The sequence below is a fragment of the Typopeltis vanoorti genome, chromosome 1, assembly GCF_054136105.1.
Source record: "Typopeltis vanoorti isolate ZY-2024b chromosome 1, IOZ_Tvanoo_1.0, whole genome shotgun sequence".
NCBI lineage: Eukaryota > Metazoa > Arthropoda > Arachnida > Uropygi > Thelyphonidae > Typopeltis > Typopeltis vanoorti.
This window is the reverse complement of record NC_143549.1, coordinates 48,203,964-48,216,016: the sequence shown is the minus strand read 5'-3', so window position 1 is coordinate 48,216,016 and position 12,053 is coordinate 48,203,964. Positions and strand designations below refer to the sequence as shown.

The 12,053-nt window shown below is 35.9% G+C and overlaps 1 protein-coding gene across 1 annotated transcript in view; it reads left to right on the top strand.

The window, feature by feature from the left end:
- Positions 1-12,053, top strand: part of Dna2 (DNA replication helicase/nuclease 2) — a 310,882-nt gene that overhangs the window by 143,311 nt on the left and 155,518 nt on the right. The gene's annotated exons all lie outside the window — the stretch shown is intronic.

The window sequence follows — 12,053 nt, the reverse complement described above, 5'->3', positions numbered from 1 at the left end:
GTTTCCTGAAGGAAATATCAGAATTTCTTCCCCTGGGGGGTGACATTTTACCTCCATCTAAAGCTAATTTCGCCTTGCTATGAAAAGGCTAATAAATAAATAAAACAAACCTATGTGTAAATTTTGAATGTTTGAAAAAGCTGTCAGAAACCTGAAATGGGGAAAAGCAGAAATGTGAATAAATAAATGTTTTATAAGCTACACTGCATAATTCAGAATCTTGAATACCCTCAAGATCATTTTACTGCAACCTTAATATTTATCTTCAGTTCTTTGCACTTTCTCATGAACTTTAGTCTAGTGACTTTTGCATTGCTTAGTGTTTCCCATTTTCCTCTGTTGAGATGTTCCATTAACTGGCTTTGCATTGTTTGTATTACATCTCTGATGAAAACAGAGTGAGGAAGCTTTTTTTTGATCAGTCAATGCTCCATTCAACATGATATTTTATCATGTTGTACCATCATTTTGGTTTAATTTTAAGTTAATACAGAAACTGTTTGAATGGCTGTAGTCCCAAATTGCCTGCCCATTCTTATTTTTTCATTGTCCATATGGATACCTAATAATTGGATGTGCCCTAAGAAGGTGAGGATTAGATGTTGGGTCCAAAGTTGTATTCATTTCTTCTCTCATTCCTTCCATGTTAGGTTTTAGGTCTCATCCTAGTTATTTAGGTTTGAACCTAAACAACCCCCTAATGGTGCGAATAATTTCCATCAGTTTTTCACTTTTTTTTAATGAAATATTTGGCAAGGATATAGGTTTTTTTTATTTTATTTTATTTTTAAGTAAAAATATCTAAGTTTTATCGTGCATTTAGATTTTGGAGAAAATCTGAATGTTATGAATCATCCACATCTTTTGGACAGTGGAAATGATAAATTCTTCATCCCTCCCCCTCTTGTAGGCAATTTCTAGCTTATAAATCAGTGAATAAAAACTTGATGGTGTCTAAAATGACCATAACTTCACTGGTTGAAAGCCTTCCTTCAAAGTTTGTTATTATTTAACAGAACCCTATCTGTTTAGTCCTGTCATTGTAATAGTAGTTTATGTTGGTTATATGTAAGTACCTTAAAACTTTATATATATATATATAATAAAGTGCCTTACCATAAAAATGTGTGTGTGTGTGTGTGCGTGCGCGTGTGTGCGCACTTTATATTGTTGTTATATATGAAAACAGAATGCTGATTTGTTTTTACTACTAAAAAAGATTAGTAACTTTTTTAATGGTAATATTAATTGGTAAGTAATTAAATTATATTAAAACCAATGCAGTGAAGTTAATATAAAGATGTAGTAGTATAAAAGCCATCATCAATGGAGTTTGGAATGAATCCTGATAAAATACAAAATATTGTATTTTATCAGCTTTCCCATTGCTTGACAGTATTTGTTGAAATACATTCAGTATGAAATACTCTGGGATCAGATATATGTGTAAATTTGGTCATGATTGTTATTCTTCTAAGATTTATGGATCTGAGAATCAGGTTAAAAATAAAACAGATGATCAAAGACTATGCACCACAGATATGAGAACTCTGAGATATATTGGGGACCAGAAATCACTGTCAGAACCTTATTGAAAATGTCAGAAAAGAACTTTGACTTGAATATTGATCACTTGTGAGTAAAGTTGTTCTAAGGTGATATGACTGTTTGAACTGAATGGTTGATGAAAAGTTCAGGAAAAAAAGCATTTGAAGCAAAAATAATAGCAAAAGACTCAATAAACCAGTTGGTTTTCCTAGGTTTTCCTAGTTGATGCTATCAAGAGTCCTTTATAGAATCAGAATGCGAGAGCATATATATCCACCATACAAATGCAAGACAACTTTGGAAGAAAGTTGTTGACTGGTAACTAATTATGAAATATACATTCTGTTAGACTATTATATTTGTTACAGGCTTTGAGAGTACAACAGCAAATGATGTTATCATTTTTTTATCTGCCATCTGTTAACAACAATAAATAATAGATATAAACCATTTATAATTCACAATGAAATGAAAGCAAAATATGGAGAAATGTAGTGAGGAATGACATTAATAAATTGAATTTATCAAGACAACCATACACATGTGTGTGCATATTCACATGAGAGATAGAGAGAGCATTATAAGAAGTTTTTTCTATTTGGTAAGAGAAACTTTGCAGCTATGTTGCATCCATCATCATCAATTCCTAATTTATACCTTCAAAGGATGTATAGAATACTATGATAGTACTACATAGTGAATTATTTCAGGTTTTCTATCATCAGTTAGAATTTTTCCAAATACGTTATTTTGCCAGGACTCCAGCATTTTCAGATCTTACATTTCAGTCTTCTAAGACAGTACTAATTGTATCATTTCTTTACATATATATATATATCTTTCCCTAGGGTTTTCTTTCTGTTATGCTTTCATCAAACATTTGTTGTGCTAACCTTCTCTCTCTCTCTCTCTCTCTCTCTCTCTCTCTCTCTCTCTCTCTCTCTCTCACAGTATGAGGGAGCACACCATATTAGATTAGAAGGCATGCTTGCACACTCTTCATTGCTAGTGATATCAAGTTTCTTCCTAATATCTTCATTTTTAATATGACTGCAATTGATACCATTTGTTAACTCTCTTAATTTTTCTCAAATCTCATATTGGCAGTCTCTAGTCTTTGTTCAACTGTTTTATTTTTTACCAATTTTTAGATCCATAAGTTAAAATTGATTTGAAGGACTCTCTTGTATGCTGCTATTTTTGCAGTTTGGCTAAAATATTACACAAGAATTTTCTAATCACACTAGTTGCATTTATTTTATTACATATTTTTGTTTTTAATAATTTGTACTCTTCACTAAAAATTCTTCCTTTTTACTTTTTAGGCCTAGTTGCCTGTTATAGAGCTGTCCTTAGTCCTTCCAAACCATACCCATCTTAGGATAAGGTGGTTAGTCCTACGTCTCCCAGGTGTACTATATCTGTAGATGTATGTGTTCACGGGGCGGCTAGTTTGCCTGTTCGGGGGGGACAAACAACCCGAGTTTCCAGGTGAAAAAATCCCCCTACCTCTATTGGTGGTCTCTAGTCTTTGACTAGAGACCACCAATATGAGATTTGAAAAAAATTGAGAATTAACAAATGGCATCAATTGCAGTCGTATTAAAAATGAATATATTAGGAAGAAACTTGATATCACTAGCAATGAAGAATGTGCAAGCATGCCTCCTAATCTAATATAGTGTGCCTCCCTCATACAGAGAGAGAGAATCGAACCAAGTCTATATAAAAATTCTATCCATAAATATTTAAACATTTCCCTTGTTCCGTAGATCTCCATTGACAGCGTAGATTGCTGTTTTCATAATTTCTCTCTCTCTCTCTCTGATTTGTTACTCTTATGCAAAATTTGTTACAGTAATTATTCAATTTAGTTAGTCCTGCTTGTAGTGGATTTATTTAAGAATATAATATTAATATCATTTTGATATATGTTTCATGCCACCTTCCTTCATAATATGATCCACATAGATAATACAGGTAACTCATTTGCAGGGGATGCATTCTTGAGAATTGCAGCATACGAGGTGCAGCTATTAAATAACGAGACAAAGGCACACCGTCAATCGTGTACTTGTAGCAGTGGGATGCACTTTCGCCATGAATGACCTTGAAGGTTCTAGAAGCAGTTCAGATAAGCATTGTTCGCTATTGCTTGTAGTTAGTCTGTAGGCAGTTATAAAACACGCGTGAAGTTGCATTAATTTCAAATTACTTGTGAAATTGAAGAACTCGCCGACCGAGTGTTTGAAAGTGTTGCAGGAGGTGTACGTTGATAATGTAATGTCACATGCACGAATATTTGAATGCCACAAACACTTTGCTGAAGGTTAAGAAACGTTGAAGATGACAAACAATTTCATTAATTGCGGACAATTAATGAAATTGTCCACAACGATCACCAATTAAGCATTCGGATTATAGCAGACATGGTGCACATTGATAAGGAGACTGTACAAAAAATTTTGCATGAACAATTGAGCATGAAAGTCTGCGCCAAAATGGTTCCCAAAAACTTATGTCGGGAGCAGAAAGACGTCTGGAAACAAATTTGCACTGACATCGTAACTTCTGCTGCATGTCCAGCTCGCTGGCAGCTGAGCTGTACATGCAGGAGAAAATCATCACATGTGATGAGACATGGATTTTCCAGTATGATCTAGAAACAAAGAAACAATCGATGCACTAGAAAACTCCCACGTCACCGAGAATGAAAAAAGCAAGAATGAACAAGTCAAAACTGAAGGCAATGCTTATCGTGTTTTTGTTGTTGTTTTACCCATTCAACCATTACCACACCATTGATATATATATATATCAATGGTGTGGTAATGGTTGAATGGGTACTAGAGGGTCAGACAGTTCACCAACATTATTACTTGAGGTTCTGGCCAAACCGAGAGAACGAGTGAGGAAGAAGAGACCCAATCTGTAGATGAACAGTGGCTTGGATTCTACATCAGGACAATGCTTCAGTGCACTGTCTGTAAAGCAGCATCTAGTTGATAAGAAGATCCCAGTTTTGGACCATCCACCTTATTAGCTCCATGAGACGTTTACCTTTTTCTAAAGTTGAAATCCATCCCAAATGCCATATCAGATAAAATATTTAAAAACCGCCAATATTTTAAACATAAATTATAAGAAAACAATAACAAGCAACTTACCGAAGCACTAATTAACAGCGGTGAAATCATTAAAATCAAATCTGAATATCGTAATAACTAGATCCGATAAAGGAAGTGCCACCGTTACTTTAAACCGAACCACATATTTAGAAAAAATTAATCTGCTAGTCTTGGACAATAGTATTTACCAACTTGTTAACTATGATCCAACATAGAATAAAAAAGAAAACAGAGAAACTACTTAAATCAATTACTTCCGCACTGCGCTCGTTTCCCCGAGAATTTACGATCAACCAAAGATACACAAAACAAAACACCACTCTGGTTTCTTTTACAGAACAAATTCCCTTCAGATATCATGGTGCTTTTTGCACATGTATTATGTTCTGGTTATTTTGTATGGCAAAATGCTTTCTACGTACAAAAAGAATGCACAGCAAAGGGCTTGCCGTTATCTCCACCCCCCTATTGTTAACTTTTATATGGAACATTTTGAGCAACATGCTCTAGATTCCTCTCCTTTAAAACCCAAAGTCTGGCTTAGATACGTTGACGATGTTTTCACGATCTGGCCCAGTGGCTGCTAGACACTTTCCTTAGCCACCTAAAAAACAGAACACACTTCCGTTTCCAGATACACTTTTCACATGTCTTCCTTCTGGCATTCTTTCCTTCACTGTTTACCGGAAAGTGATACATAGGAGCCACTATATATGCTTAAACTCCTACCACCACCCAACACAAAAACCAGGTGTCATTAATACTCTAAAAACAAGGCTTTGAAGACCTGCTACAATGAACAAGTGCTAAAAAATGAATTTAAAGTTATCAGCAATACTTTTCTAAAAAAATGTTACAGCTAAAACACTAATAACAAAATTCTCTACAAGACCTCAACAAAAAACAAAGATAAACCAGACTACAATAAAACTATAACCATTCCTTACATTAAAGGCACATCAGATAAAATAAACAGAATAGTACAAAAATACAACCTCAAAACCACCTTTAAACCGCCTGCAAAATTAAAAAGCTTACTCAACTTATGCAAAGACCCACCCTGGAGTATACCATATTTATTGCACCTGTAACCTACCATATACAGGGGGAAACAGGACGCACAATTCCTGTCAGACAAAAGGAACATAAACAACACATTAAATATAACAACTATAGTGAAGCTGGCCTTTCTGATCATGCCCTGAACACTTTATATAGAATTGACCGGAAAAGCACCAGTTGTTTACATCACAGCAAAACATAGTATGAAAACAAATTTAAGTGTGAGATTCTTATCAACCACCCCAATCTGAACAATAATGATGGTCTAAAAATCCCAAGCATATGAAGGCACATATTCTACCCATGGAACCTTTCTCCCTAAGAGCTAACTATAAACAGGACTGTAGATAATCCAGAATCGTAAATCTAATATAACAATTATCATGTTGAAAATAGGACATCATTGTTACTGTAAGAAAACTATCTATATGAAAGAATGTTTCTCCCATGTTATCTTAAATAGAATTTAGCTTTGATGTAGTTTCTAGATATTTAATGAATTTTAATTTAACTGTATTTTTTTATTTTCACTAGAGGTCATGCCAGTAGAATAACTGGTGATCAAATTTGTTTCTTTAGCTTACTGTGTGAAATGTAACTCAGCTTGTCCTTATATATTTGTATATACTCCAGATGATGACCTTAATATGAAGGTTGAAACATCGGGAAATTAAAATAGTTATTTATAACACGGTTGTAAAGTCCATAATTTCAAAAATGAAAAATAAATTCTACTCTTCACTCCTTGCTCACACCCACCTTATACGGCCTCCAGGGATGGTCTTTCTTCCTGTCTCCAGATATTCTATGAAAAATCTTATCCATGATAATCTGTAATTATCCCTTACCAACTTATACATCTGGATCATGTCACCCTGCTTCCTTCTATCCACTAGGTTCTGTAATTTGCATTCTTTTAATCTGTTTGTCATATTCCGCATATTCCAGAAACCAACTTAGTTAATCATCTCTGAACCTTCTCCAAAATCTTATCATCCTTTTGAAAGCCTAGTGACCAAATCTGTGCACATTAATCTGTATGCTGTCTGATCAATGTTTTGTATAATGGAATCATAATATCCTTACTTCTACTTATCAGTGTTCTCTGCATCAATCCCATAATCTGCTGTGATGTCCTCACAATTTTAGCGAAATGTCCACAAAATTTCAAATCTCTATCCACCACAAATCCCCAAATCCTTCATCTCCTTAACACCCTTCAAAATATCCCCATCAATCCTATGCTCTGCATGCCATCTTTACTTCCCAAATTTTAAAACCTTACACTTCACAACATTAAACTAATATCTCCACACTCTCGCCTATTCGGACAGTCTATTTAGATCCTCTTGCAAACTTACAACACCTGCTCTGCTTCTCATAACTCCCTCCAACTTTGCATCATCTGCAAACAACTGTATATCACCATTTAAGCCCTTTCCTGTGTCGTTTACATACAAATTAAACAACAATGGCCCCCAAAAACAGAGACCATTGGGGCATGCCAATAATAAGTAAGCAGATTGCTAAAACACTATCTTCCTTTAGCAAACCCATGCTGTTCATTAAAGGGAATCCTTGTCCTCACTAGCTTCTCCAACACCTTGACCACAAAGGTCAAGGTGTTGCCTATAATTTGAAGCCTTAGTCTTTTCATCCCCTTTTACGAAGTGGAACATTTTTGCCATCTTTCAGAACTTGAGCTAATATAAGGCTTGTGTTAAAAAGGTAAGTTAAAGCTGTTACAACATCTGGAACATTCCCTTAAGACACTCAGTGATATATTATCAAGTCCCATTCCTTATTGACATCAGGTTCACTCAATGGTTCATATACCTCCTGCTCACTCACCATCATTGGAATATTTTATTTTAATGAACTGCTCATTAAACACTTATACTATATCCTCCTCAGTGTTGGCTACTGCAAGTCTCCCATTATCACTGACCAACATCATCCTCCCATAATCATTCTTCTTTCTACTAGTCACTTTTAGCATCATTTGCTACCCTTACTAAGTGAGTCACCTTCCTTGCTTGCTTTTGTACTCCTCGTGTAACTGATTATCTCCACCCATCTTGTGCTCCCTTCCACAGTATCTTTTTCTTCCAGGTTGCATGTTTCACCACTTTAGCCATCCATTTTTACACCTATTTTATTTAATCTCCTGTCCTTTGGAATACACTTAATCATTGCCTCTACCAGATACTTTCCGAGTAGAGACCAAGCAACATAGATTTCATTCCCATGCTAAATTCCTCATTCCATGATATTGCTGCAAACTGCCTTTTGAGTTTGCCATAATCATCCACTTTGTAGTTCTGCATATAACCCTTTCTCACAAAAGTCCTGATATAGCTAGCCATCATCCAATGATCAATTCATGGTCACTTTCACCAACTGGGGGAAGGTGTGACATTTCATCTACAACAATATCTTCTGATGAGACAATCAAATCCAAGAACTTTGATCCATGTTTTGCCTCTCTTACAGACTGTTTAAGATAGTTATCCCTTAAAAACTGAAGGAATTTATTCTCCTTGGTTTCCAATGCTGTCTCTTCATTCTGTCTATATTACCATGATCGAAATTGCCACAATGATCATTTTCTTATTAGCCAGACTTTGTATAAACATTTCCTTCTCACTACTTCCACATTAACAGTCATGATTGATCTATAGCAACACCCTACTAAACATTTCCTATCCATCTCCACTCTACTTCATACTGCTTCAAAACCACTGTCAGTATTTGTTCCTTGCATCTCCACCCTAGATAGGCACAACTCCTATGTCATCATCACTCCTCCCTTTTTTGCTTTGTCTATCTTCACGAAAGACTATGGGGTAATATCAGTGATTTTTTTTTTTTTTTATGAAATATTTACAATTAAATAATTTTCACCGTGGTTTATACGTGTGTTTCTTCTAATTAATATCAGTGATGTCTATCATCACTGATATTACCCTGCCAGACCCAAATATCATCCCCCACATCCTTGACTATCTCATTTCCCTCTCTCTTGCAGACTCAGACACATCTACTCCTGAAAACCATCACATACATTTTTCACACAGTGCCCTCACCATCCACTCTGTGTTCCTTCTCTCTCATTCTCTTTGCTCGTGCCACTCACCTCTCCATTCACAAACTTGCTGCTCTTCTACAAAATCTCCTGCTTCCTCAGGTCTTATATTCACTTCAGTGATTATCTCCTGAAGCAACAGTTTCTCCAACTGACTTGCACCAAATCCATTCAAATACAGCCCATCTCTTTTATACATCTCTATCCACCCCTCAAAATCATCCCACACATTCATAAAATTAACTCCTTTCTCCTGACACAATTCTACTATCATACCATTCAAAATCTTCGCTTGCCATTTCACCCCATACCTGGGCAACATGCTTGACTTCTTTACCCATTACAGTTATCTTTTACTCTCCTTAACAGCTTCCTGACATCCCTCACCCCTTGCATTCTTGTTATCAGTAAAATCATTCGTACCATGTTACCTTACATATACCCCTTCCTAACAGAATATTCCTTATATTTTGCAGTCTCCTAAGTTAAGACTGCATGGTCACTTTCCCCAGGCAGAGGTAGTGTGACTACCTTGGTTATGGATAGCTCTTCTGATCCTATGACCAGGTCCAATACTCTCATACTCTGAGTCCCCTTCATTACATGCTGACTCCAGTAATTATCTTTCAGTAGGTGTATAAATTCCATTTCCTTCCTGCCATGTGATCTCTCTCTCTTCCTTCCAATATACCGTATTTTTCTGTGTATAAGACGAACCCTACTTTTTCGAACCCAAAATTAAGAAATCAATATTTTAAGCATAAAACAGAACACATTTGATATTTTTTTAAATATTCAAAGTATATTTAGTAATTAGGTAATATTTTTAAGATACATACTGGCGGCATTTTTTGGGCTAACTTGGTCGTGTTCTCATGGCCAACCCTTCTCTCCGCATGAAGTTGAAGCACCATTTTGCCTTTCCTGTGAAATCAACAATGTTCATTTCTCTTGCAAACCTTTTTGCCTCACATTGAATAAGCTTGATTGACACACATAGCTCACTCTGGTGCTGCTCCATAATCCAAGTCTTAAGCCTCTGCTCCAAGTTTTTGGCCATTTTGATGGTTTTCCCTCTTAAGGCTCTCCTCTTTTTTTGGCATCTTGAATAGTTGTTCTTCCTGTTTTCTCCACTGTCTAATCATGCGCTTAGTGGGAGGAGGTCCAAACTGTCTCTATGAAGTTTTATTTCCATGTTCTTTTGCATAATTGATGACTTTTAACTTGAATTTTGAAGAATATGGCAATCGTGTTTTATTTGTGGACGTTTTTATGGGCTAGTGCGAGTTGCAGACATGAGTGCTTTCAGAGTTCTGATTGGATTATTCAGAATCACCATTAATGACGTCAATTGACAGAGTTAATGAAGGCTAGTGATTGGTGTAAGCCTGTTCACGGAGACAAGGTACCAGCAGTTTCGCCATGGTAACCGCTGATCTTTCAATGGTTATTCTCTCCCTCCCTCCCCTTATATAAAATGACCCCCGATTTTTGGTCTAAAAATTTTAGGAAAAAAGTATCGTCTTATACACAGAAAAATACGATATATCTCCATAGTTGAAGTCTTCCATAATAATCGCTTGATCTACACTCGTACAAATTTGCTGATACATGTCTTCGAGATCATCTCTGGAACTCCTTCCCTAGCCTATAGCACCAACCATATATTTTATCTTTTTGACCTTTATTTTACACTAGACTGCTTCAAGTGAACAGCCACCTTCCAACCTATCTCCTACTCTTTTTGGCATCAATTCATCTGTTATCATTAGCAGTACACCCTCATCCAAGCATATCTTCCCTGAAATTACTAAATCGTTCATATTCTGTCGCTGTAACCACATCATCTGCTGTTAAGTCTCACTCATGTCTGTAACTTTTGGCAAGGTGGCATTAACCAATGCCTAAAACTCCTTCTTCTTGTTTCTGACATTTTTTTGGCATCAGTATATAGAAACTGAAGCAAACCTTTAAGCTCCCAACCACTTTTACTTCGCAAATCGACTACCCTATTCAATATTTTTGCTTGAGAGATTAGTTATAAAGAGAGAGAGAGAGAGAGAATAAATATGAAGGTGGTTTTTTCTGAAACATGGCTGCAAAGAGAATGATTAGGAGTACAGAATTGGTTGGTAAATAGATGGTGGACAACTAGCATACATTTTAATTAGTCATAAAAATCAACAGAATAATAGATGCCAATTTGAATGAATGTGATCATTCTATGGGCTGTCCTGAGCTAATTTTACCATCTATGAAGTTTGAGTTGTATTATTTATTGTATTTATTTAGTGTATGGCATAACAAAGACACATGACATCAAATACATATTTGTACAGACAATAAGAATGAGACAAGTAATGCACATACAAATATCAGGTAAAAAAAGTCACTAAAATTTTAAATCTAGTTCAGATAGCCATTCAAGAGCTGAAGGATCTGCTTCAAAAAAAGGCTCTCGGGCCACCAGGGTAGGCTCTTATGCTGCAGTCTTACACAATATGCTGGATGGTTTGGTTTATTGCTCTACAGTCACATTACGGTGTAGGTGATCTTCCCAAGCTGTCTGTGCAGATACCATGTCCTGTGCGTATCCTATTTAAGATTTTCCATAGATGATGTGGAAGCTCAGTCCTTTTCGGATTTTGGTTGGGAAGGATATACTTGTTAAAGTCTGTTGGTGATTTTTCTTTCCAAGTTTCTAGTCATTTCGAATTAACATTGAAATTGCTATTTACGAGTTCTTCAGCCAGTATTAGTGGAGGCCGTTGAGATTTAAGGCGATTTATACTTGTACATGGGAGGTCTTCATGTATTTGTAACAGGGGATTGCTGTTTATTTTATTTGTACTCTTTTACTAGAACATCTTGTCTGCACAGGTTTGGTGGTGCAATATTGCTCAAAGTTGGAAGCCAGTCGAGGGTGGGGTGGATTTGACACAACCTGTTATTGTCCTCATCACTACATTTATTTGCATGTAGATTTTCTTGATATGAGGACTGTTTAGCCATACTGGTGAACAGTATTCTGCTGCAGAGCAGACTTGGCAGTATTCTATCCACGGTAACACTCAGATATTTAGTGAAATCTTGGTGTCGCAGCAGTGTGTTATTAAATCTGACCTTAAGTTTCCTATTTGCCAATTTGGTGTTTAGGTGAAAAGAGCTAACCTTGGTCTTATTTAGGTTTGGTATTAGTCTCCATTTATGAAAGTATTCCCCAGTGGTTC